The sequence below is a fragment of the Varroa destructor genome, unplaced genomic scaffold (genome assembly GCF_002443255.2).
Source record: "Varroa destructor unplaced genomic scaffold, Vdes_3.0 BEIS01000003.1, whole genome shotgun sequence".
Lineage (NCBI taxonomy): Eukaryota > Metazoa > Arthropoda > Arachnida > Mesostigmata > Varroidae > Varroa > Varroa destructor.
In genome coordinates, this window is record NW_019211456.1 from 47742530 (window position 1) to 47767571 (window position 25042).

At 41.0% G+C, this 25042-nt stretch overlaps 1 long non-coding RNA gene across 19 annotated transcripts; it reads left to right on the forward strand.

Moving 5' to 3' along the window:
- Positions 1–6937: 6937 nt before the first annotated feature.
- On the forward strand, positions 6938–24359 carry LOC111247742 (uncharacterized). Of its 19 annotated transcripts, XR_015323682.1 has the most exons (7): positions 17904–18034; positions 18258–18396; positions 20066–20090; positions 20481–20643; positions 20804–20931; positions 22064–22185; positions 23512–24359. It is a non-coding gene; the product is annotated as an uncharacterized LOC111247742 (long non-coding RNA). The 19 variants fall into 19 exon arrangements; XR_015323683.1 differs by lacking the exons at positions 17904–18034; positions 18258–18396; positions 20066–20090 and adding exons at positions 10761–11095; positions 13267–17703; XR_015323681.1 differs by lacking the exons at positions 17904–18034; positions 20066–20090 and adding an exon at positions 17758–17878.
- Positions 24360–25042: the final 683 nt, after the last annotated feature.

Here is a 25042-nt window from a genome sequence, read left to right on the forward strand (position 1 = left end):
TAAGCATCGAATACTTTATCGAAATATCTCGCTTTGAATAATTTCGTATTATTAGAGTCGTTTAAACAAAGATACTGTTGCGGTACGCTGACTGGCGACGAGTATTCTGTCTTGATTTGAATTAAACTCGAATGTTGCCGTCAGCTAGTACCGAAACACATACGTATTTTTACGTAAGATGGTTTGCTTTCCTTTCATAAAGGTTGATGGCTGAGCCCTTGGCTCCAATCTGCTGTCTACTTCTTCGTGCGCAAGAGACAATTGTTGGCTAACTGCCGGCTAAACAAAGGTCGGAGAAGTTCATACCTAAGACGCTCGAATGTCGGAAGAAGATAGTGGGGGTCGTTGTGATGCGGGAACCGCTAAGTCTGCCCTGTCGACGTCGGCCCTCTGATCCTGCCGCTTGGGTCGGGTCAACCGTGAGGTCAACGTCTGTAGACAGGTCTACTACCTACGACAGCTTTCGTTTGATACTGTAGGGAGAAGGTTTCTGGTATTCAAAACGGGTTCGTCAAATAGTTCGTTGTATGTATTACCTACGGGTGACTAGTTACGGAAGTTATCTACATAGACATCAGTGGAAGTACTATGCCTAATGGTCAATGAATACGTACGTAGTTCTATAAAGTCAGTGATACACGAATAGTCATGCTTCTACGAGATGCGAACACGCTTAAGAAACCCGCCAATTGCAAAAAGATGCATTGGAAAATGTACCGGATCTTGTTCTGAAGTGTTGAGATCTGATGAAGAGCTCGTCAGTTTGTACTGATTAGACGTCTACCGGACTACTGATATGATTGGAAAAATACGTAAAAAGGCCAGTACTAACCCTCGACAGCTTTACCGTCTCTAGAAAAAAAGTCGCCAGCAAATTTTTGCAGCATTGCCTCCCATTGTCGTAGAGGATGTCGCATAACATAAAATAAGGATCCTTGCCGTATGCAATTCTAGCCTAACACAATCACACTTAAGTGTAGATTTAAATTTGGCGGTGCGGAGTCTGTCGACGGAAGAGTGAACTGACGTATCTTATTGACTTTTCGTCCGGACATAAATGAGTCTACGACTCACCTCAGGATGCAGTAGCTCTCATGTCGAGTCATATTTCATATTTGTCGCTACGCCCGTCCATGCGCGTCGTGTGGTCGATGCTACGCAAAGCACGTATCTATACGCATGCACAGCTGGATGTACGAAGCGAATGTTACTACGTTTCCAGATTGCGCGATTTCTAAAAATCTAGAAATTTGGTTTTGCTGCACACAGTTTCCTGCTCCGTTCGGTCACTTTAACACTTCCTTAATAGTTGTTAATCTGAAGCAGATCTGAGCAAACCGATGAACGAAGAATAGAGCTCAAACAGATGAACAGCTCTCTTTTCAGTAAACGATTGCCAGTGGAAGCAACGAGCAGTAGGCGCATAGCGTAAGCAAGGTGTTCCAATGGCGCTCCTCACACTGTCGCTGAACACAACAGCGACACTGTTGTTTATTTCCGTCAGGATTTCGTATTTCGCTGGATCTAAACGAGAATCATTTTGTCCGATTTCGTCATCTGGTCTGAGCCGCCACTGGGCTGAAGTGTTTCTTCGTCTAAATTTGAATTCATTTCAGTTGTTCCTAATCATAGAGAGAACGGGACTGGGGGTATGTCCTATATTTTTTGTAACCTTTGCCTCGATGATGCGAAGTAACAAAAATGGTTTAATCAAAAATGAAAAAATATAGTGAACTGACGGAAGGTGTGAGGTAGGCAGAGCTACACTTATTTGACTACAATTTGACGATACGTAAAAGGATTAATAAACCGCACGGGGTTTCGTTTTTGGCTAACGTTTCCTATAACTAGGTTACGATTAACCTCGTGAAAATAGCTCAGAGTAGGAAAAATCCCAGGCAATGCTAAACGTATCACCGAAGAACACAATATGTCATTGCCGATGGTTTTGCTAGTCAAGCCGGTAATCTTGAGAAACAACGCTATCCTACGCGAATATATTTTATGAGAGAAAAACATTTTCTTGTAATTAAGCCTTTCCCATGAAAGAGACCGTTACGAATATATACCACTTCTGCTATTCATAATATCTTTGTTTGATAGGCAATAATAATCGATTTCCTTTCTATTTCTAGAAAAGAAAACAGGCTCCTCCCAACTGCCAATTCCGCTTTATGTTTGCTCCCTCTCAGTTATTCATACACCGCAAAGATGGAATAGGAATTTTAGGTCGGAGACCTGCAATTGCAAAATACAAATTGTACAAAGTTCTTCTGAAACATCAGGAATGGTATACTGTACCGCAATAACCCTGCTACAACGAGCTTTCTGTTACAGAAACTTACATGTCTCTAGTTGTAACTTGCGTACATTTATTAACTTTTGTTTGGCTTCTTGCCTACAACATTCCGGTTTACCTTAGATGTCCGAATGGTTCCTGTCCCTGTATCTTTCGAAACGTAGTAGAAAGTACCGCATACCGCATCATGTGTTTCCTGCATCTATAAAAACGGTACAAACAGAAAAATGAATGTCTATTCATTGTAGGTTGTTAAAAAATCTAACCCTATGACAAATCATTGAGAGATGGACAAAAACGATGAAGACTGCTTGACGAGTAAGAAAGCCGGAACAAAATAGAGGCAGCTGAGAAAGCAAACCAATTATGTTTTCCTATGCTCCGTTCTGCGCATTAAGACATTTTATTAGTGTTGGACCACCGGAACATTCACTGAGCTGGTCGTCGTTGCCCGTTGCGTGTCCGCGAGATCCGAGGAAACAAAGCCGTATGTTCCCGTCGAAGTGACTTTGCCGGCTTCCAATAAAGCCTCGATGAAGTCATATAAGACTGCCTGCTTGATCACGCATCAAATAACAGAGTAACGTTTCTCCAAGAGAACGCTGCTTTTTGTTGTCCGATGCTTCATTTTGCAATCACCTAAGACAGACACGGTTAAAAGAACAGTTCCGATTCAATGTTTTTTTTTCTTTGAAGTTTACAAACTCATTTTTACATACTTTACAGTTTCTCTTTGACGTTCGGCAACTGTTTAACGCTCCTGTATGTGGTGAACAACTGACTGATATAGAGTAGTCCTGTTCAACTGTATTGTCCTTTTGTCCCAGGCCTTTGTAGTATGAGTATGCTATTACGATTACTAAAATCTAGTTGCAATAGGTACGAACATCTACTCATTTGAAACTTTCTGGGTAGCAATCAATATCGTGAAGAACGAACGGGTCCTGCGTAGACGAGCGGACTACTTCGATGTTCGAAATCTGATCGAAGTCGCAGTGATTGTTCGTGTGCTTTGCCAATAGTAATAATGGTCCTTCTGTTGGAACTCATTGGCCAACAAGTATAATCCTCTCATCCATGCTCCTTACGTGTCTTGCCGGCACGTAGATCGGCTGAAGAGTACCGATTATCAGTGATAGTTTCAACTAGAAACGAATTCCCTGCTTAACAGCCATTTAAATTCTGCTAAACGGGCTCGTCACACACTCAGTACTAACTGTATATATGGCTGTGGCCGCTGTGGTCTGTCTGCTATGTATTGCTATAGAGTGATATTACAGGCTTAGGACTAATGGTCCTACCCACATAGCAGAATAATTTATGATCCAATAGTTGAACGGTCGATATTTCTATACTTAACATACATAGGATGGGAATTGATGCGTGGTACAGTTAGGTGTTAGACGAGCGACTTTTCGTATACCGAACCGATTTGTGATCCTGCCATTATGGTCTTGAAGCTGTTGATCAAGCACCATTTGCAAGCGTAAAGGATTTTGCATTAACTTGAACGGCAGCTTCGTAATAAAAAAAAAAAATAATATTTTTCCACAACAATAGACATTTATAACCTTTAAGAATATCAAAAAGGACATAGATTAAATTTAACTAGCTTGTTTTCATTAAGGGCTTGCAGAGATCCGTCGATCCTGAATGACCGACCGCTCTGGGTTGTCCGACAAATCTAGATCAGTGCTTTTACTTTTCAGCTTTGGCTTAGCAGCTTCTCGCAACCCGCTCATCCGGTGATTTGAGCTGGCAATGGTTTGTATGACTGTTTTCTTCACATCGGTCCACACGTCGCGTTACATGCTCCGCTCGTAGCTAGAGGCCGAACTTGCGAGAACATAAGAATCCCCTCACGGAATCGTCAATTCGAGCATTGCGTGTAGAAATGTTTGTGTCGTCTTTCATCACCAATTGCTGGTTTTCGGGTCGCTAACAACGTCGCCAATCCAGGGTACAACAGAACAGGCGAAATGAACGATATATTGTCGTACTACTGTTGCAGCTCGCTAGAATTGCCAGCGCAGAAGATCGTAAACTTAATCCCAGTAAATAAGGCAGCAGCCACAAGCGCCTCAACTCGTAGCTGCTAGTTGCAGAAGTTACGCTCTTCAAAGTGTCGTTTCCGATATGTCTTCAGTTCTGCTGTTATCGCTGCAGCTCGCTCAGGCGAGAGCAATAGCGAGCCACAAAAGTGCGCTACCGTCTTTACGGCTGTCGACTTTCACTGTGTCATACGTCCATTCCCAACGGCTGCCGTCGCTTCTGCCACTGTGCTACTTCCAATGCCACTCACACAGGGGGGTCGCCGATATCTCTGACTCGCACAGACGCACACATCTGCGACTATTGGTGTCTCTAAACGGTGTTAAAAAAGAACCGATCGGGGTTTGGCGAGAAGCTTTTTTTTGCTATGGCTCGACCACAGTTTGCCCACAATGGGTCAAAACTAGTAACCAACAGGCTCGTTAGTTATGCCTTGATTGACCCTTGTATGAGGCCGTGCCTACGCCTGCACGTAGTTTCAAAAATAGAGTTCATACGTTTGCCAAAGTCAACACGGTAATCTCTGCTGTTCGTGCGTCTTTCGAATTGTTAGTATGTTTGCGGACGGGAATTGGCCCTTGCCGCAACTAAAAACGAACGGTCCACCAGTTGATAGATTCAAGCCGATTTCAACAGAGAACTTCTTGAACGACGGCGGCGACGACGACGACTTTCGACCAGATCGCGTGCGGCTATGTTGAATTTAAGTATCCAGATTAAGACAAGATCATAATACGACGAAGGCGACAAGACCAGTCCCAGCTGTTGATGAAGAAACAAGCCCGAATCGAACACGAAGAAGGGGTGAGAAGCCATGTTGCTTAGCCTAAAGCTGATAGAGTCGTAATAGAGACAATACATAGAGGCAATAACTAATTGAAGCACTAATCTCCAAAAAAAAAAGGGGCCTGTGGTACTTTACACATTTAATATGGCTATAAGAACGTGGATAACAAAATGCACTGCCTAGCTTTTAGGACTACCACAGATGGACATCTGAAGCGTATTGTCGGGATAAGGTAACCGTGCAGAGTTTTGACTGTCTTTAGGCTGCGTATTCTGTGAGTTGTTCGGATTCTGTTCTTTCTCACTTGAGCAAGACGAAACTGTGTGCCTTTTCGATTAACGATAGGTCGAGACCATTTGGCGATTTTTTTGTAAACCAGAAATAGTTGATTATGCTCTAAATTGAGGTAATATCACCATCTCTGTTGAGAAAAACTGTTTGATACCACTGCTGTTTAACATACGTATCGTTGGACCGTTAGTAAAGGATTTGATTCAGGCAGCTACAGAGAGCCTTAGACCGGAAAGGACTACTTAAAAAGGCGGCTCGATTTTTTACAAAACCTAACAGCATTACTTCTACAGCTCGTCGTATGATTCACATGTGTCATCGTATTTACGGGTTTCGAAAATATACTGTAGTTATACAATCCGTAGGCCGACATTTCGTACGAAACTCCATTTGCCGACCATCGATCGCCGATCACTCGATCTAATCAACCTTTTTCAAAATGCTAATAACTCGTCCGAAGATTATTCTGTGGCTGATTTTAACACCTCGGGGTGTCTGCACTTCCATTAAACACCTGATACTACGCAACTTCGTTGTGCTAGGAGCCTTCGAAATCTAAGTACACGTAAAGAACGAACCAAACCTCTTCGTCACAGGACTTCTTAGAAGGCTATCGTCTGAGACCAAAACAAAATAGGACCAAGTAGGTTTTTTTTACATATGCTTGCGTGAGCCTATGAGTTATGTGACTCTGTGAGCGTTGCGATTTGCATCATTGTACGTGTGTTTGTTACGACGACGATATCCCTAAGCTTACAGTTATTCCGGTTATACTGCTTTGTGGTTCGCTGCTCTATTTAATATGGGTAAGGAAATTACGGCATGGAACTAACGCCATATGCGGCACGCGTATAGGACTAAATAGTTTTAACTATTTATCGGGGGTATGATGGTCTTTTGATGAGACTAGCCGCCTTAAAAGCCGCTGCCGCTGATATTTCTAAACCGTTTTCGCTAAGCGAATCACCCATCCCGTTAAAAAATGTTGCTTTTATCACACATAGTACGTTTGTACATGCGTCTATTCGTGTGTGTGGGGAGAATTGTGACACATAGAGAGAAAAAAAAAAAGAAAGCTTGTTGTGGGGATAGGACCATTAATCTTGGCTATATCGGTCTGTGTAAAGATCGCACCTAGACACTCCCTTCCCAAACGCTAAATGCCGCTAGCCACACGTGCCCGCAACTACGAAATCATCTAGACCCACATGCCGGCATCGACATACATTAGAATAGAACAACTAAATGATTGTCTTGTTACTTAGGTGAGGCATACTGTGACAGCCTCGACCCTCTTCTTAGGCATGCCTGTCTGTCGCGGCTTGAATCGGTCGTATGGCCGATAGCCACTAGTATGGAAAGAGCAGAGCTTAACTGTGCGATATCCTTATATACAAAGCGACTAAAACCTGTGTGTCGGTCCCTACTCAAGCTTCTATGTGAGCGTTACGTGATGGCGGAGAGTACAGCACACGAAGGCCTTGGCCGCCGAAGCAAACGGTTCGTGTGCACGCAGGACACTTCAACGTGAGTTTTTTGCTACCTATAAACAGGCAAGTGAGGCAATATTTATATACAGTTGAGCTTATATGTATGTAAAGCGTAGAAGTTGTAAATAACCCTAAGCTATATACTCTATTATCTGATCATCAGGAGACGGTGAATTTGGCCTAAAAACTACAGCGGTGCAAAATTGCTGTCCCAATGGCTTATACCGAACTACGCTAAAACTGTTGTCATTTAGCTTCGCTGATCAAAATTTACACATATTATAACGCTACTGGTTAAGTGTCAATGGTTGGCTAAAAAAAAAATGCTATATAATAATATACATTAACATCATCATCAATTATTTGTGTTCGTTTTCTTGTTTGTGTTGAGTATCAGTTTCGAAAATCTGCGTTGTTACGTATCACGTTGGATAGGCGTAGGCTTTGTTCGTACGTTCCGGGACCTCAGTTGCTGTTTAAACCACGCTGGCGGCAGCTGCCTATATCGAAGCCATTTTAATCGAGGACCCCCCGATTCAAACTTTTTTTTATTAGTCCGACAAATAAACGAATTTCAAACATATGGGTACAGGGTCCAGCGGAACAACCTTGACATACAACGCCTTAGTACGGTCGTATAATAAACGAACTACTGTAAAGTATTGTGATTTGATGATGGATTTTTTTGTGGCTATCCGGTGACCCATAATTAAAATCTATGGCTCAATCCACAATGATAATCCCCAGTCCAACCGGCTGTATCCGACCGGACATTATAACAAACTTCTCACATATAGACAACAGTGTTTAGCTCGGCTGTTCTCATCAGTATTTGAAGCAGTCTGTAACAGATGCAATATATTATCCTCCATTGTTGTACCTTGTCTTACAACAGCAATAACCGTCAATAACCGTCACTTGCACAGTCGACATTCTGCATAGCCGCGCCGAACGTCTGCGTTCTCGCTCGCCTATTGGCGAAATTCGTTGTCGTGTAGTAGCGACGACAACATTAGCAACAATGGCACATCGAAACAATGTTTTTATATTTTGAAAAAAAAAACCTACGCACTTTGTAAATAGTGTGAAAGTGTAACACCTTACAACCCCCTTATATGTTTTCCATAGATGCCGGCGTATGCGGCCATTTGCAAACTTTGCACGACGCCGACGATGGTTAACGGATAGCGACGAAAGCAGGTGATACAATTATTGCTAAAACCGAAAAAGGCTTGATGCACGGGCATAGCAGCACGTCGGCATGCACTTGATGTACGTACGGGAAGGCACCAAAAAGGTGCCACCATATTGATCTACTGCTACCTACCGTAGTCGTTGCGCTACCATCTAAATTTCACCGTATGCAGGTTTTGTGATACCGTTAAATAAAAGACCGACTGCCTAAATGTCCTATCCTCGTTGCTGAAGGAAAACAAAATGAATCAACGACTGTTACAAATGTTCTATAGATGATTATGAAAATCCTGATGATGAAAGTGTACGCCAATAGGTCATCCTTCGAGCAAAGTCCGAGCAGGCGTACGAATTAAAACGGCGCTATATTTTTTTCAATTTTTGATTCCTATAAGTTGTCACATTACGTTGTCCCACTCTAGCGGTCACAGAAAGTCGTTGGTAAGCGGTTTGGTGAAATAGGTAAGTTAAGACGAGTTCAGTAAGTGTAAAATATATAGTCATCGCCATTCGGTAACTCTCAAAATAGACTCAACCGCACGATCCGGATTTTGCCAAACCGTTACCAATCCTGCTGGTTAATTGCAAACACCCTCTTCTAGCTGGGTGCCTCATCGCTGCCTACAAACATCAAACTGTTGCCGACTGAGACCTTAGCGCAAACGATAGCAAACGATTGTATATAGCAACAATAGCAGAGCCGACGTTCGATCCATCGCCTATTCTAAGCGTAGTTTAGTTTTAACAGGAAAAACTTATTTTAAGTTAGTCAGGCAATAGTAACAGCATGTGTATGTGACGCTCAAATTAGGAAGTTGAAACTAAACTACTTAATAGACCATAGCCCTATTGACCGCGAAGTCAACTGGTCTTTAGTTCAAGGGCATTTAATTACAAACACAAGGCCACAAAGCGTCGAGAGATAATAACAACGACAACAACAAATAGTACATTTGACGTTAGGCCTATCGTGCCATTAGTACGTTCACAGAAATATTATAAATTATTGGATCCGAATCAAATTATTATGAGGTTATTTATTTACACAACTCTATCCGATGTATGCTACATTATAACAAAAAAAAAAATGTATTTTAAAAATAATTGAACAATTCAACTCAAGATTGTCGGAACAAACAGGCCATTTACCCCTTTTCTCTACGAAAACTCTATGGTTGTAGCCCTTTAAAGATTGCTTAATTTGATATTAAATTGTGTAGAGAACTTGTCTGACTTTAGAAGTCTATGAAACAAACATTTACAAACCTTTCCGGTTATACAAACCTATAATCTATACGAAATGTGTAGCAACTCGCGCGGCCTCACATTTAATCAGTACTCACCTCGTTTGCTAACGCTTAAGATGCAGCCTTCATGCATCAGAACAATATGTATAGAGGTAGACTTTTGTGGACCCGCTGTTTGCACAATAAAACAGGGGGCTACTCTCACTGAGCACTAACAGAGTGCTTTCCGTGCTATCATTACGATAGTACAGCCTGGATAGTACAGAGAACCGATGAACTCAAATCGAGCTTCGAATTGAAAAGAGCTAATTATCTATATACGGGGGGCGGGATAAGGGTTGTGTGATTGCTAATTAAAAACTAGGATATAATAACTCATCCATTTCGAGATCAAATACAGAACTTTTCGAGTGTTACATCACGTACAGTCCTTCCATCACACGGCTATTGTTGAAACCGCTTCCAACAAGCAGCCAAGTGTGTCTACACTCGGGGTCGAGCCCTACGTGACTCTTAAATTTAGCGGATAACCACGTTACTCATTATGCCATCACGGGGACGGTTATTGAGTTTAGACGAAAATGGAATGAAAACATTGCGCCACAACACTTGTTAATTAATAATTTACCTTATAGAATACGTAACCTTCCGGCACAATAAACATAAAAATATTCGGTAATAGTTAAATCCCGAAACATACAACAGAGGAAAATTAGCATAAACAGCAAGCTCAGTCCGCTAGCTGAGACAGTTCAGGAGCGAAACGCACGGTTCCCCAGGGTCCTTGATCACGGGTGCTCGACCGGCACCAATACGCCATCGCTGAGTGTTTAACAGAAATCTCGAGACACAGTCTCAGACATCCAACGCTGACCCAGTTGGGTCACTCAGCACCATAATTTGTCCTGGAACATATAGATAGATCTACGGGAGCGCTGCTTTTACTAGCGCGCGCAAAAAACAAGTAAGGGCATTTTCGCAGGAAAAATGGTAACGGTCGATACGACGTCAGCGACAGGCCAACGAGTCGCGACTCTGTTCGATGGACATGCAGTGCGATTCCGTCAATCGATCTTGTGCTCGCTAGCAAGAAGTGCACCTAGACGCATAATACTGAGTACGGCCTTAACTATACGACCGGGGTAACGATAGTTATAAACTATATAGATAAATAAACAAGATAGATCATTCTCAGCCAACTCAGCTACATATATACACGCATGCATATCTCTAAGACATACCATAGAGCACACATTGTACTAGCGAATATATCGACGCGTGCTTTCGAATTTGCGCGCGTTTTTTAGAAATGTATGCTTGGCCTAATCATCTACTCAAAACTAGGCAGATATATTAACGTATCCGAGCACTGCCGATTGCGACCGCCGACGTCAACAAAGGCAGGAATTGAAATCGATTGATGATAGACGTCTAGATAAAAGCGTTCGATGGACAGACATTCGCCGCTTGTCAAAATTACCCGCCTCATTTTGAAACCAGTTAGCGTCAGAGGAATAGCGACGTAGACAAAGGTGTAGCATTTTCCGTTCCTGTCATTTACACTTTTCCTTCAGTTGCTATGTGCACAATAGGGAATTTTGCTATTGCAGAAAATGTGATCGATTAGCCATCTCGAGATGGTAGATGTCGCGTACGTGAAAAGATACGACAGCTTTCTAAACCGAAATTGCCCCAGTTGTATTGCACGCGAACAAAGCCTGCAGATTTGACAATGGTGAGTGGCTAGCCCAGTGGAAGTGTAGGGCCTTTGTCCTTTGCCGCTGGCGTTCTGTTGTGGTTGTTGTTGTGGCTATTGCGGTTACTGCTGTGAACTACTGTGAGTTGTTTTGGCAGCGTGGGAATCAGGAACAGCAAATTTGCCATGGTCATCTCAGGGCATTGATGTATAGGAGATCATTTTCGTTCGATGAACAACCGTCCATAGTGGAAAACGAAAAGCTAGCTAGAGAGCCACAAGAGCTTAGTGGATACAGGCCTTTTGCGGAACTTGATTTCCAGGGATGTTAGATAAGTTACGACAGGTGGTTTCTTTAATAATAACTCTAATGAGATTTGATGCAAATGAGCTTGACAAAAATCTAATTGGTGATCGTGTAAAGTGATTCAAGTGATCATGTCAACCGGCTTTGGATGTTTTTTAGCGTCGCTCGTACCTATCGAGTAGCCTATGCAACGTTAGGCTCTAGCGACTGACAGTGACCTTTCAGTTTCGGCGGACCGAACCGCAGAGAATATCCTTTACGATATAAAAATTTTGCTCCAGTCGAATGGCCCCTTGAGGAAAATAATTTGTAGCTGTCCCTCATGCATTTTTCTAAATTAGGACCTGGTAGAGGATAGGAATAAGCAGCACTAAATTTTAAATAAATAAGTTAGGTGAGTGGTTTGGACGTCCAAAGTACCCCTATGCGGACAGCGTCTGACACTTAAGCCATTTTTATTTTTCTTATAGCTCTGTTTTACTAGATAATACAGACTTATTATATGTAAGTTCACTTATGTAGCATATCGTGCACCATGTACCGTACAGCATCAAGGTCTACTTCAACAATCAGGTATGTAGCTGGCGAGCCAGTTTGAACGAACACGAAGATTTCTCAGTGTCGTTTGAAGCGATATAATTCCTACTGAGTCAGTTTGATTGCGGACTTGTTGTATATCGCTGAAGCTTTGTCGACAAGTTACGACTGCTCTGTGATCAAAATATGTTGGATTTGCAACAACAGCTTTTGTTAGATGTGTTCTATACCAAACGAAAACAAAACTATCGGCAAAGTCCACTGTAGTAGCAGCGGTCGTGGCCGCAGATTCAGCCCGCATGTCCCTAAAAAGTAGTCTTTAAAGCTACGCCAATACCCAGATGATATTGGCTCTCTGCGAATAGTTGATCTTCACTTATAACGTCGAACGTATCGTACCTGACTATTGAGGCCGTGAGAAAGAAGGTTAACGCAGCACTCGTTACGTTCCTACGCTTTTTCGAAAGGCGGACGTTTCTGGGAGTAATAGAATTCTATATGGCCAAGTCGATCCTCCTGTAAGATTATTGTTTCTCTAATTGTCATCTATCGTAAGTATATGGTTATTTTAGCATGGCAACAAATTTAAGAAAATACGGTTTAATTCACGGCGGAAGGGATATATGCGTGGCATACAGAAAGTACGACGAATGGCTATCGAGGATTTGTGCTTCCCATTGAAACTATATAGATCAAATACTCACCTTCCTATTGTTTGTGCTAAACAAATTGAGCATATAAAATCTGCCCAACCTGTAAGGGACAATGAGTATTTACGCATGTCTCTCATGTAGTGAAGCATGGAACCGTCAAGCCATGTTTGAAACAGCTGGTTGAGTTTTCAGGTAATTACATTGTTCATGTAGGACGATGATTTTCTAAAGGCTAGGTAGCCGTGCGACTCGATACTTCATTAAGCATAATTTTTGTCACCTACACACGTTTGAAGTACGGTTTAAGTAATCATAATAGGGACAGCTTTTTTTTTTACGTCACATGATGCCAAGCTAGGCATAGAATGTCTCACTATAAATTAGTGAGTAGAAGTGGACACTTCTGTTAGGCTGTACCCTGACAGGGCCAAGCATTGGCTCCTAACCTCTTGCGTCGCATCGCTAACATTCTGATACATTCGAACGTTCCTATAATCTAATCAATTTTTTTTTTTCTTATATAGCATTCAGTTTGTCTCTAATTATTATCTACTTGTGGTAGCAAAGCAGTAACAGCTGCTTTTGCTTTTTATGCAACCGCTGACTGCTCGTTGACCTGGCATAACTGCGGGTACGACGATTTGACGCGTGACGATGTGTATGATCGTGTGGTCATGCGACGGTGTGACGGCGTGCTGTACTTTACCGATCAGTCGCGATTCTATGCGCCTGCAGTTGTACTTCTGAGTCCGCCGCCGCTGTGGCCAGCCAAAGATCGCTCCTACCGCCGTTGATTGGCGCCACCGTCTTCAAACGTTCGACACCAAAAATAACAGAGAAAAAATACGGCACGCACGACGCAATGCAACAGCGTTGACTGGCTTGCCACCTAGCAGGCAGGCAGGCAGGCAACAGTAGCAGCGGCGGCCACAGAAGCAAAAGTGGACAAAACCTCCAAAAAGACGCCAGAAACACGGAGCGGACAGAAGCTTTACGTTGACGGCCGTTCTTCCTATCTTGGACATGACAGTGCTGGCAGCGTCAATGGAGTCGAACGAAAATCTAAAACAGAACGAAATAGCCACAGACCGCAAAAGATGACGCTGGGGGTATAAGCGTGCATAATACGTCTGTACCTTTTCATTGTGGTAGAAGGATAAGAGTGAGCAACCGCGCAGGTTAGCGAGTGCTATGTACTTATTCGTGGCGGATCCGGGCTCGACACAGGCACACATCAGTTCTGCTTTGAGCCTGCGAACGTCGGCATCAGCAGAAACCAGCAGCACGAGAGGAGGACAAAAGGTCGGAGGTCGTCACCGTTTCCAGGCATGTCTATTTCTCCTCCGAGCGATGCTAATGGTGGCCGCGTAGTCGCCCGGATCTGCTATCACTTCTGCCGCTGCTAGCCACAACTAGTCGACTACTGACGGCAGTAGTAGCGGTAGCAGTGATAGTCAAACTCGTAACGGTAGTACTGCGAAATGGGGCGAGGAGGTGTCAGCGTTTTGCCTTATGAGCTGCCGGCACAACAGAGCAGAACTCGCAAACTCCAGAAACTTGATTTTCTAGAACATTGTAGGCAGACAGCGTGAAACAGTAAGGTAACGCTTTCGTTTAGCCAAACCTTTGCCTTGCAGCGTGTCTTTGACTCGCTTTTCCCTTCTCGGATCGACTGACTCTTCAGTAAAACAATGCACGGATGGACGGCGCCCCACAGCTTTTTCGTAACGTTATTAATGCTGCAAGTTTTCCACGCTTGAGATTCGTACGGCGAATAGAACGCTACAAGGCTTCTGAGTCACGGTCTTGTACTCTAGCGTTTCTAAATGAGGCGAATAGTATCAATGAACCGAAAATATACCGAGAGAGATAGATAAAGAGCAGAAGAGATAATTGTATTAAAATGGCGCCGCTTATGGTTGAAAGCAGTTAAATTGTGCATGAGATAACTGGTCACGATACGATTACGCTGACTGTCATTGGTCGTCATATTTCTAAATGATTTTAGTAGCGATATGTTCATCCTTGTGTGGCTCGTCCGTTCATTAATGTAAAATAATAAATAAGATGAACCCCGATAATATCGACAGGAAAGGGGGTATATCCCGGAATGACATATTGCCGGTTGTAGACATTCTGTGAAACACATAGTGACGATACGTAAAGTAATACAGGTCATCCAAAAGACATCAGTCCACACAGCGTGCTATAAATTCAATTAATGAGTTGCTTTATTTTATGTTTTTGGACAGATTTTCTACCGAGAACATAATTTATACGTAGAACAGTGTCGTTAAATAGGAAAGATTGAAGGAACACTTTTTATTTAAAGCACTCGTTGATGTTAGACGAACATTACTCCTAACGTCGAATGGTCGATGGATAATAACGGTACTGCTTATTTTTTGCGCCCCAACAGTGTAGAATATGTAGTTAACAAAATCGGCACCCTAAAACATATTTCGATATCTCTTGGTAAAAGCTTTCCACGTCGAAGGTAAAATAAGGTAATTAGGTTTTCTCGTAAAGATCAGCTTTATTTTTGAGCAAAGGCCAATTGGCCATCAGGCACGAGCTAATTTAATTGTTCGTTTCAGGTTATTCTAATGTCCTTAGGTGTGCTATGTGCATTTGCCCCTTTCCCATTCCGAGTGCTTCCCTCATGTCAAAGCAACGCCACCCAACAGATAACGTTAATATAATTCGATTTTTTTTAAATGGAGAAATGTATGAGTCGGCAATGTTAGCATGACGACTTCAACTACATCTACGGACTGTCGATGTCTGGTTGCGCTCCTTTCCTTACCGATTTCTGTATCCGTGTTCCGTGGACGAGATTTTGTTGATGAGACGTTACGGCACCGGGAGGCCAAACTTTTCAAACTGCCAAAGGAGATGAGAGCAAACGCCGCGTTCACTACTACTAACATTAACAGCCAATGGCTGTGCTGATAGGCGATAAATGAAGGCATGACTGTAGGATGACTGAAATACGTTTAGTCGTGGTGCCCCGGTGGGGTTCGCTTCTGAGTAACCGTCAATGAACGTACGAGCGAGCTTCATTGAGGTTCGGCACGACGCTAAGCGGAATATTGCGACGTTCATGCCGGAACCGTTTCATCCCAAACTATCTCTCTCAAAGAACCAAGTTCACTGTTTTTAGCTTATACACGTATTTGTTTTTTTTTCTAATAGCAGCACAACCCCAATTATTGAAGAAACTAGTATTGCATTTTCAGCCGTCTAATAACGCACCAAAAACGCTATTTAATGCAGAACATTCCGGTCAAAATAGTCAGGAGCAATCCTTCTGAGAGCGATGTTAAGATAAAGTTCAGCTGAATGAATGCTACACAAATCGATCAAATATATATAAAGAGATGAGTATTGACATTGCTATGTCAGAATGTGATAGTGATAGAATCTTCCGCTTTGACATTTAAAGCTGTAACACTTTCGAACAACGGCTTGTTAGCAGGCCTAATAGCCTTAACGTTTTTCATTGAGAGTGATCTGTCCATCAAATAATTTCGATAAAACTTACCTTTTCTAAGGTAAGTTTAGGGATTACAATGGCACTAATCGGCTAGATTCTTGCTATTTATCGAGAGCCACTGTCTCCTAGGGTTGAACAAAAATTTACTTGCTTATTATTCTGTTCTATATTATTCCACGAAAGGATCATAATCATAATCATAAAGATCAGCTAAATATTTGCTTGATATATAACATCAAGTGTCGGAACAGAGCTCTTAACACTTGTCAGAGCAGGCAAAAGTTAAGATAGCTAAGGTTATTACTCGTTGCTTAGCGTCTTGAGGTTAGAATAAATTTTTTTGTCATGACAAAAAGAGACTGACAAAAATTCGAAAATGGGTGCGGCTATATTTAGTGCGTAAATAGTAATTTGTCGTTTTAAGCCGCTGATCTTGTTTATGGACAAATTTCCATAAAGTCGTTATAAAATGTACGGTAATGTTTGATGAATATCGACGGTTCTAGGAAAACAACCACAGCCTGTGAACTATATCGTAGCGAAATAGGAAATGTGTCTCTCTTCGTGTTAAGCATCCCGAAAAAATTCAGACAGGAAACAGTGTTATAGCATTTATAGATGTTTTAAGCTTTGTAAAGATCAAGTTTAGGGTCAAAATAAATGTAAGGTTAAAATACAAAATATAAAAAACGAGTCTTTCCTGTGCGAGCCAGCTCAGTGTCTACATTAAAACAAAAGCGCGCTCCACTTTATTGGGGTATCATCTATAGCATAGGGAAACGTATCGTACAGTTTCTTTTGTATCTTTATGGACCCGCTGTGAAGGACAGGGGGATTCTAAACCTCTGATGTACAGTTGCCCACTTTTTGTTTCACATTATTTTAATGCAGTAGAATAATCGGTAAACACCTAATATTACAAGATATCACCAAAATGCTATATCGTTAAAAACGACCGTGGGGTTTTCATGGAGACGTGCTTACGCGGGGCTACGGAGCGACCACTAATCGAATCTACGGCTGTTACAGCCCATAGCGCATGGGAACCGTAACGCCATTACAAGTTTCTGTTGTATTTAAATCGTATACATTTATTAGTAGCAATACAAGTACTTGATAATAATAAAGTACATATAATAAGCAAATATTCGAATATGTGTCTATCAATATACATACAAGGTGGGGCAGAAGTTTATCAGCATATACATGTGTATATATATATATATATATAGTGCGCGCCAAATGAAAAAAATATTTATTGCATTCGTTAAAGCAGCGCTTGTGGTAGATATTGGAGCTGTGTAAACCGATGGTATTAAGTAGGCCGACATTTACTTACATCGTCCCTGATATAAGCCGCCTGATATTAAGTACCTTGTTCAGTCTTATAGTTTTGCCATCTGGTCTGTCGTTATAGTCGATTATTTGTGAATCGCCTGGTGTTTCACAGATGAAAACGAAATTCATTCATCCATTCGCTCTTGTGCGACGAGTGTCTGGACTCAGCCAGATCATCGAAAGATGTAGAACTCTCTGTTTCTTCAGATGGTTTTTGGGGTAGATCTTTGAACTGTTAAGTGGATAAAACTTAGCGGAATTATGACGCATATCAGAGGTATCCACGAAGTGACGTCAATTGAGAATAATAAGCAAGGTAAATATTTTGTTCTTGAATTAAAAGTTATTTGAGTACACGTGTTTGTGTCGCGACCTTCCCGCCATAACGGGTATCACCTTACAGAGTAGTTGCAACAGACTGATGTGTTATTGCGTCGAATAGTCATAGTGGCAACGCAAATAAAGTGTGAGCCAATATTTGTGCTATGGCGGTGTGTGTTTATTCATAATAACTTAGTTATCTCATAAAGTTGAGTTAATCGTTGTGTTCGGTAGTTGTGTTGTTCTTCAAGTAGTGACATTCCATGATTAGCTTGAGGGCTACAATCTCCACGGTTGCAATATACTGCTAGTGGACAATGTTACTTGTAAACTCTAACGGCCAATCATTTATATAGAATAGATAGAGCGCCACGGATCGCGGAGACTGATACCCAATTTCCTTTTTATCGTTTAGCTTGAAATCTATTTTTTAGAATACACTTGATGCAACTAATGTCAGTGAACATTGCTTTGTAGTTATATATAACTATATATATATAATATAATCTTCATGACAACTACTGTTTATTAAACATTTATTTTTATCAGACTTCAGTGACGTTGCCCGCTGGATGTCGAGAAGATTTCAGTCTTCTGTGTGGATCCGCGCAATATACTGCGCAGGCGATTGCCTGTGCGCTTGCCACACTTCTCTTCTATAGCTTGGACGGGGCAGATCCTAAGCCAAGTACGAATCAGACTAATTAATCTTCATAGACGGGAAGACATTTCGTATCACAGTGTAAATAAGACTCCTTTGATATATTCCTATAAATGAGCACTATACGATTAGATGCCTAGTGCTTCCTCATCGGGTTATGTGGAACTCGTTGAGTGGCTTATTGATGTTTATAAAGTCGATCCGAATCATGGTAAATTAGCGTCCGAACACGACTTGGATGTTAACTACATAAAATAAAAGGTACGGATTTTGTTACTAATTCCATGTTTGTTGAAATGTGGTGTTCACAGTAACGTTAGATTGTCACACACAAATCCGGCGAACTTTGAAGCCGACTAAGTTTTGAGGTAGTTGGGTTGAAATGTTTTTTTAATGTGTTCCTTATTTTTTGCATGGTTCTCCCAGCACCTTGGGAACAGTCACATGCCTACTATTCGTGTCTCCATATGTAATTCTGTCTATGGCTTTTTGAAGTCTTGGTAGTGGGATACGCTTGCCCTCTCATTCCACTTCTGAAAGCAGAAAAAGTTTCATAATCACACGGACGTCGGAAGCCGACGTTGCTTATGCCTTTGCTTAGTCCAGCCGACAACTGAGGTACGGTGTTGCCATTAAGAAACCAGAGTGCGTATATTCAACAGTCTTGCCCACAATTCATGGGTCTCCATCCATGGGCAAGTATCTCATTCTAGCAGATGGCTCTGATATCTATTGCGAGTGCTACCAGCACCTTATATCTGATCTCACTCGACACTGCCATCAAACACGATTTTTTCCAGGTTGACGCAGTTTTTTTACTTGGCCCCTCCGGCTTGGCTGGTGGTAGAGATTGAACCTTGGATCGCCCATGGCGACCGTATGCTCCAGAAAAGTTTTTAGTTGATTGAGATTCCGGGAATTCTGCGTGGAGTACACCATTTCCAACTAGGCTGCAGTCAATTCACGAAGGACCCATTTTTTTGCTTATTGTCCACATTTGTGTTGTAATGGTATAACACGTTACATACGAGATGCAATTTATTCGACGAAGTCCTTAAACTTTCAAGCTCCGTCTTTGTGCAAAGTTTTTTGCGACAATGCATTTTCTTTGCTTAAATCTCAACATCTGATCACCTCCTCTTTGGTCTTTCATACTCTTCTTCGTTTTTAAAAAAAAGATTGCATTTTTAATGTCCGGTGCTTTCTCTTAAGGCCTTTTTGCCAAATGTTCATTTCTCCTGGAATAAACTAAACGGGTTTTCACTCAGAAGTTCCTAGAAAGCTGGAATCTTAAGCAAATGAATTTCGTCCTATAGCGATGCATATCTCTTTCGTTATTCAATTTTAAAACCCGCCGAGTTTGTTTGCAACAGCGTAATACTTAACGTTTATATGTGTCCCTCGTCATATTTTCTTAGATTAGGGTGGACTTGGGATCCGGATGGAGTTCATTGTACAGAACAGCATTCTACAATCATCTAGACGTAATCTGTGCTTTATTGCAGAGCGAGGGGGCTTCGCTGCATTTTATTGACCGGAAGAGCCTACCTCCTTTCGATCCTGTCGTTAGGTGCTCGGACAAAGATTTCTCAAGACTTAAATTGCTAATAATGAAAACAATAATTTCTATAGGAATAGTGCACTGTTGTCATATCGTTTGATGTAGTCTTGTGAGATTTTTCGACCTAAATTTCAGGCAACCACGCGCTACTCAATAGGTGGTAAATGGTGTTTACAGAAAATTATATTGTAGCATATATTCAATATCATCTCTTAGATAGTATAAACTGCTATAGTTGATAGGACCTTGATTAAGCCTCAGTTTGTTCTTATGGCTACTGCTTTAGGATCCGTATATTATAAGAGTGCGGCCTTTACTTCTAGTGGTACGAACGCATTTCTTTTAAAGTGTTTATTCTTTTACTACGCCTATCGGTTTTTCTGCTTTCTCTGAGAAATGTTTCTTCATGATTTCACAGCAAATACAATTTGTAACGAGGCGCAGCCATAGTAACTTCTTATATAGGAGTAGCAACACGATCAATTACATAACCTTCAAGCAGACAACAATAAAGCATCTGTGCTCTATTTCGTTTAATGACATCCTGTAGGGACTGATTACATTGGATGCGCTATAGCCTACCAAATCCATGCAACCTTCACGTATGGAACATGGACGACAACCTCAACTTGGGCTTAAACCGACATAGTGTGGCTCCAGAGCCCAAAATACATCCGGAATTAGCACCGAGTACAAGGTATTGTCGTTGAAAGGTAAGTTACATATTGTGATGTGCTGAACATATTCGAAACGTGAACAACTCAGTATGACTTATATTTATGGCATTACTATTAAATTTTCAATGCTATATTCTGAGCACAAGAAGCAGACACTATATTCATTACGTGTTCATTGATATTCTCACATTTCCAGGTTTCATACTGTATTTTTAACCGAATGCGGAACAGGTGCGGCCATTGTCATGATGGCCGCCTGGTGATGGGTGCTCAAGCGCCGAGACTGACGCCACAACAAATTTCTATGGCGCCGTTATTGTACAGGTTGGCATGTGCACTTGTATTTGCTATTATATTATCGTATGATGTCCAGATAAAGCCTGCTGGTGTGTTTTAGGGACATTGTCCATGTCCAATGTCCATTTTAATTGATCGTGTAGTGAATTGATAGCCTGAGTGCATGTTATTAAAGCACAGCTTTTTTCAGCTATTATCAATATAATATCAACATATAGCAGCTTAATTGTCGGACAAGTATATAGATACTTAAGGGTGCGACATTACACGTACACATGCCATCTATATATTGTAGATGTGAGAAAGGTTTGGGACGTTGTCATCTGATTTTTGTTTGAAGTAATGACCTTTTTCAAATATGCTCCAAATCGCGGCTACTCAGCTTAGACACTGAAGGAATCATCTATATATGTGGCCAATAGATGTTGGTGTTTAGTTTAGGTACAGATACGATGTGCGACTTCCTAATGGACGCCGCAGCTAAGAGTGTCTAAAAGCTACAACACTTGCTTACTCAGTATGAGTGAATCGAACAGCTGAGCTTACGAATACGGTGAAACAGGCTCATAAGGGATACCACTATATTTGCAGAACTGAGCACGTGCTAACAGTTGGGCCTCTGTGCATAGCCATCGAACCCCCTGCTAGCTATCCGATTATTTTGTTTTAGCTAACCATACATGCCATAATATGTTCAGCTAACGTACTATAAATTCAATAATTTACATCTGTATTTTGTAATTTTTGATGATTCAGTGATCATGCTGATATATCTGCTAACGCCTAAATTTAGCTCTAGTATGGAACCGCAGCGATTTAATCGTGCACTATCCTGCAGGCGGATTTAGTGTTTAATAAATATTGTCCAGTCATTTTGGCAAAATATATCCAATGGGCTGCTGTATGTAAAATTAGAATTTCACAAGTAAGTCATCTCGAATAAGAATCTATTTGCTATTCAAAGAGCCAAAATCAACATTACATTTTTTTAAACTATATTCATAGTATTTACGGTGAGTTATGAATAGGCTGGCGCTTCAGTGATACCTTTGATGATAGATTAGAATATGAGCTTTGCCTGCTTAAGAAATTATATTATTACATATTCCTGTTACTACACTAGAATCTACACCAATAAGTAGTCTTATTGTATATTCAGGTACGGGTACGGGTCTGTTTCTATGGGAACGTAAAGATCTGATACACTCACAAGTCGTGTTCAACATGAAGATAATGGCAGCTGACTCTATCGTCAAGTGGTTATATCTTGTTTCAAAGCAGGTAGGCATTACAAGAAGAATACGACTTGTTTAGAGAAATACAACACAGGCATTTTACTTTTTAACTGTATGCATACCTATACAATAATTCGCAGTATTACGTATCGAACAGATACGATAGGTCATAGGATCCAGGAGTTGGGTTACCGGCAAATACGTTACCTCGTTATAATATCTAAATACTAATACAAACCTGAATTATTAGGTAATGACAAAAAATCAACAAACATTGCATGCACGTTTCTACATGGTGTAATGGGCAGCTTACTGTATGGTTTTTGCGTCAGGACAAAGTGTTCAGTGGTCCTTTAGGCAAAAAAAGCGTAGCCACACCTCAGGCTGGTTCACGCGGGTCCGCGGCAGTGGCTGCCGTAAAGGGCCAGGAAAGGTACAAGGCTATTTGCATGTATCGTTCGTAAACGGCCGCAGAATGCCTAATCTTCACAGAACTGTGGCTATAGCAGGCGATTCAAAGTACCCCCTTAAAATTCAGGTTAGGGAATATTTAGTCAACCAAGATTATGAACTTTCGATTTGGATTATCAAGTTCTTTTTTTGTGCACCTTGTCGAACTTCAGAAATCTCTGTCGAATCTAGTTTTCAGGATGATTCTGTGGTTTTAAAATCGTCACTGTGAATCGGCCAAAGAAATGACGTAAATTCGTACTTTGGCAGTCATCCTAAAGAGCGTTTATGTAAAAGAGACAGAATTATTATAAAATTGCAGTTAGCTTGAATCAAGCTTATTCATATGAGGTTTGTATGGCACAGTAACTAGAGTACCTGATATTCCTATTAGGTCTGCATCCTGAGAAGATGTTTGCATTTTTGCAATTGAAAAAAAAGGCAATTAAGCCTGAATAAGCGTGAATTCTTGTTGAACCTTAGATGACGTTTAACTAAGGAATATTCGCTTGTAGCAGGAAAAAAATTTATCGCTCTACAGAATGGACCCTATATTGACGTAAGGCGTATAGGGCGCTCGTGCGTGAAGGCTTCTCAGTTCACAGAGGATGTTATGAGGTGTTGCTTAAGAGTTTTCTTATCCAGCAAAAAACATATCTGCAAAACAGAAGATCTTCTCTTGCAAACTAAATTCGGCTAGTTATTGTCCGAATCGGCCTTACTCAGCAAAACAACAGTTCCATTATCTGTATGTAATTTATCGGTAATCAATCTAAAGGATGACTTTGTCAAACTACGCAATTCATAGATTGTATGTATGTATGTATGTACATTGTTATATTTATAGCCTGACAGAAACTTGAGATAAAGAATGCTGTGATCACTAGTAAACGTTTTTTTTTTTTTAATGCATGTTTTGTAGTCTCGTGGAACTAAATGAGGATCTCGGAGACGTGGAGCTTACTTGCACAAATTGAGTTGCTCCAAGCGATCGTGGGCCTGAAGAAAGGAAAGGAGCTAGTTCAAAGAAGTTCATTGTTCACTCGATTCTCTTACGGGCAAGGAGAAAAACTTCCAGGACGACAAGCAAGACACAAAACAGACTCTTGCGGAAGTATTAGGTACACTATTGGCAAGTAAATCAGATAACTGTTTCCCCGTTACATTGTATATATATAATGTGTGTCATTCACCAGTGGGCTATTGCCATATTTGGAGGAAATTACACTGCGAAGGCGTGCCAAATCCAGCCGTCATCAACTATTCTACACCGCTAAATATGACAGTTTTGAAAAAGTACGCCTAAACCATAATGTGTTAAGTCCGCATTCATTTGTTCAAAGGTGTACGCCATTGTACTGTACTTTCAATAGTTTAGAAAGCAAATCAAGCTAAATAGAATAATTACAGTTTCTTTAAAAATTATTATATAAAAATATTCTTTTATATACTTATTAATGATGATGATGATGACAGCAATGATTGTGCGATCTTCATAATGTTGAACTAAATTAATATAGAATAAAAGGATATCCCTAACGAGACGAAAATCCTGGATGCTGTGTTATATTAGACTTGAGTAGAGAGCTTTGATGTTGTTGGAAATCAATAGAAAATGCTCGCCTGGGTGAACTAGGACGCGTCATTCGTTTGCTGTACCAAGGAAAGCAACCACACCCAAAATAAAGCTATGACATTTTTGATCTCGCCAAAAGCTTAAAAATCAAGGCGGAGAAATCAACAATAAAAAAATTTCTGATGTTAGTTGCATTCATTTGCAGATAATTTTTCTGAATGCTGAATGAGAATTAGTTTACATGGTTCAATCGGCGCTCTTCACTTAAGTGTATACGTAGATAAGTACAGCGCCACTTATTAAATAATGGAATTGTAGAATCTTTGCGTGGGAGAAGTAAAATAGGGACTCTTCCTGCATGCTCCGTTATACCCATAAGTAGCCGCTTCATATGTATGTTACTATATTGATTAAAGTTGGCCGCACCTAGATATTGCTCTTAAGGTCTTTTTTCTGTCGAAAAAAATCGTCATATTATAACGAAAAGCCTTACTCAACCTTTTTTACTTGAAGAAAACAATACGAAGATGGGGGCTGTTATCGCTTTCTACGAGGTCGTATCTAGACAATTTGAACTAGTCTATACTCTATCCTCACATATCATTTAAATTTCGTCAGACATGTGATCCTATTCACTTTCATATATATATCACTTTTTCAGGTTGTCTGTGACATTCTGTAAGAATCTATCTGTATGTTATCTAGTATTATTGATAAGTCTGTTTGCTAAATAAGCTCACCCGAATCTCGAATCAAAGTATCGTTTACATTTTGACACTACTGAAACTTTCGTCGAATAAAAATTAATTACAGGCGGAAGATGGGAACTACAAGGTACCCGCGCAACGACGCGTTTTGACATGCACAAGCAAGTGCT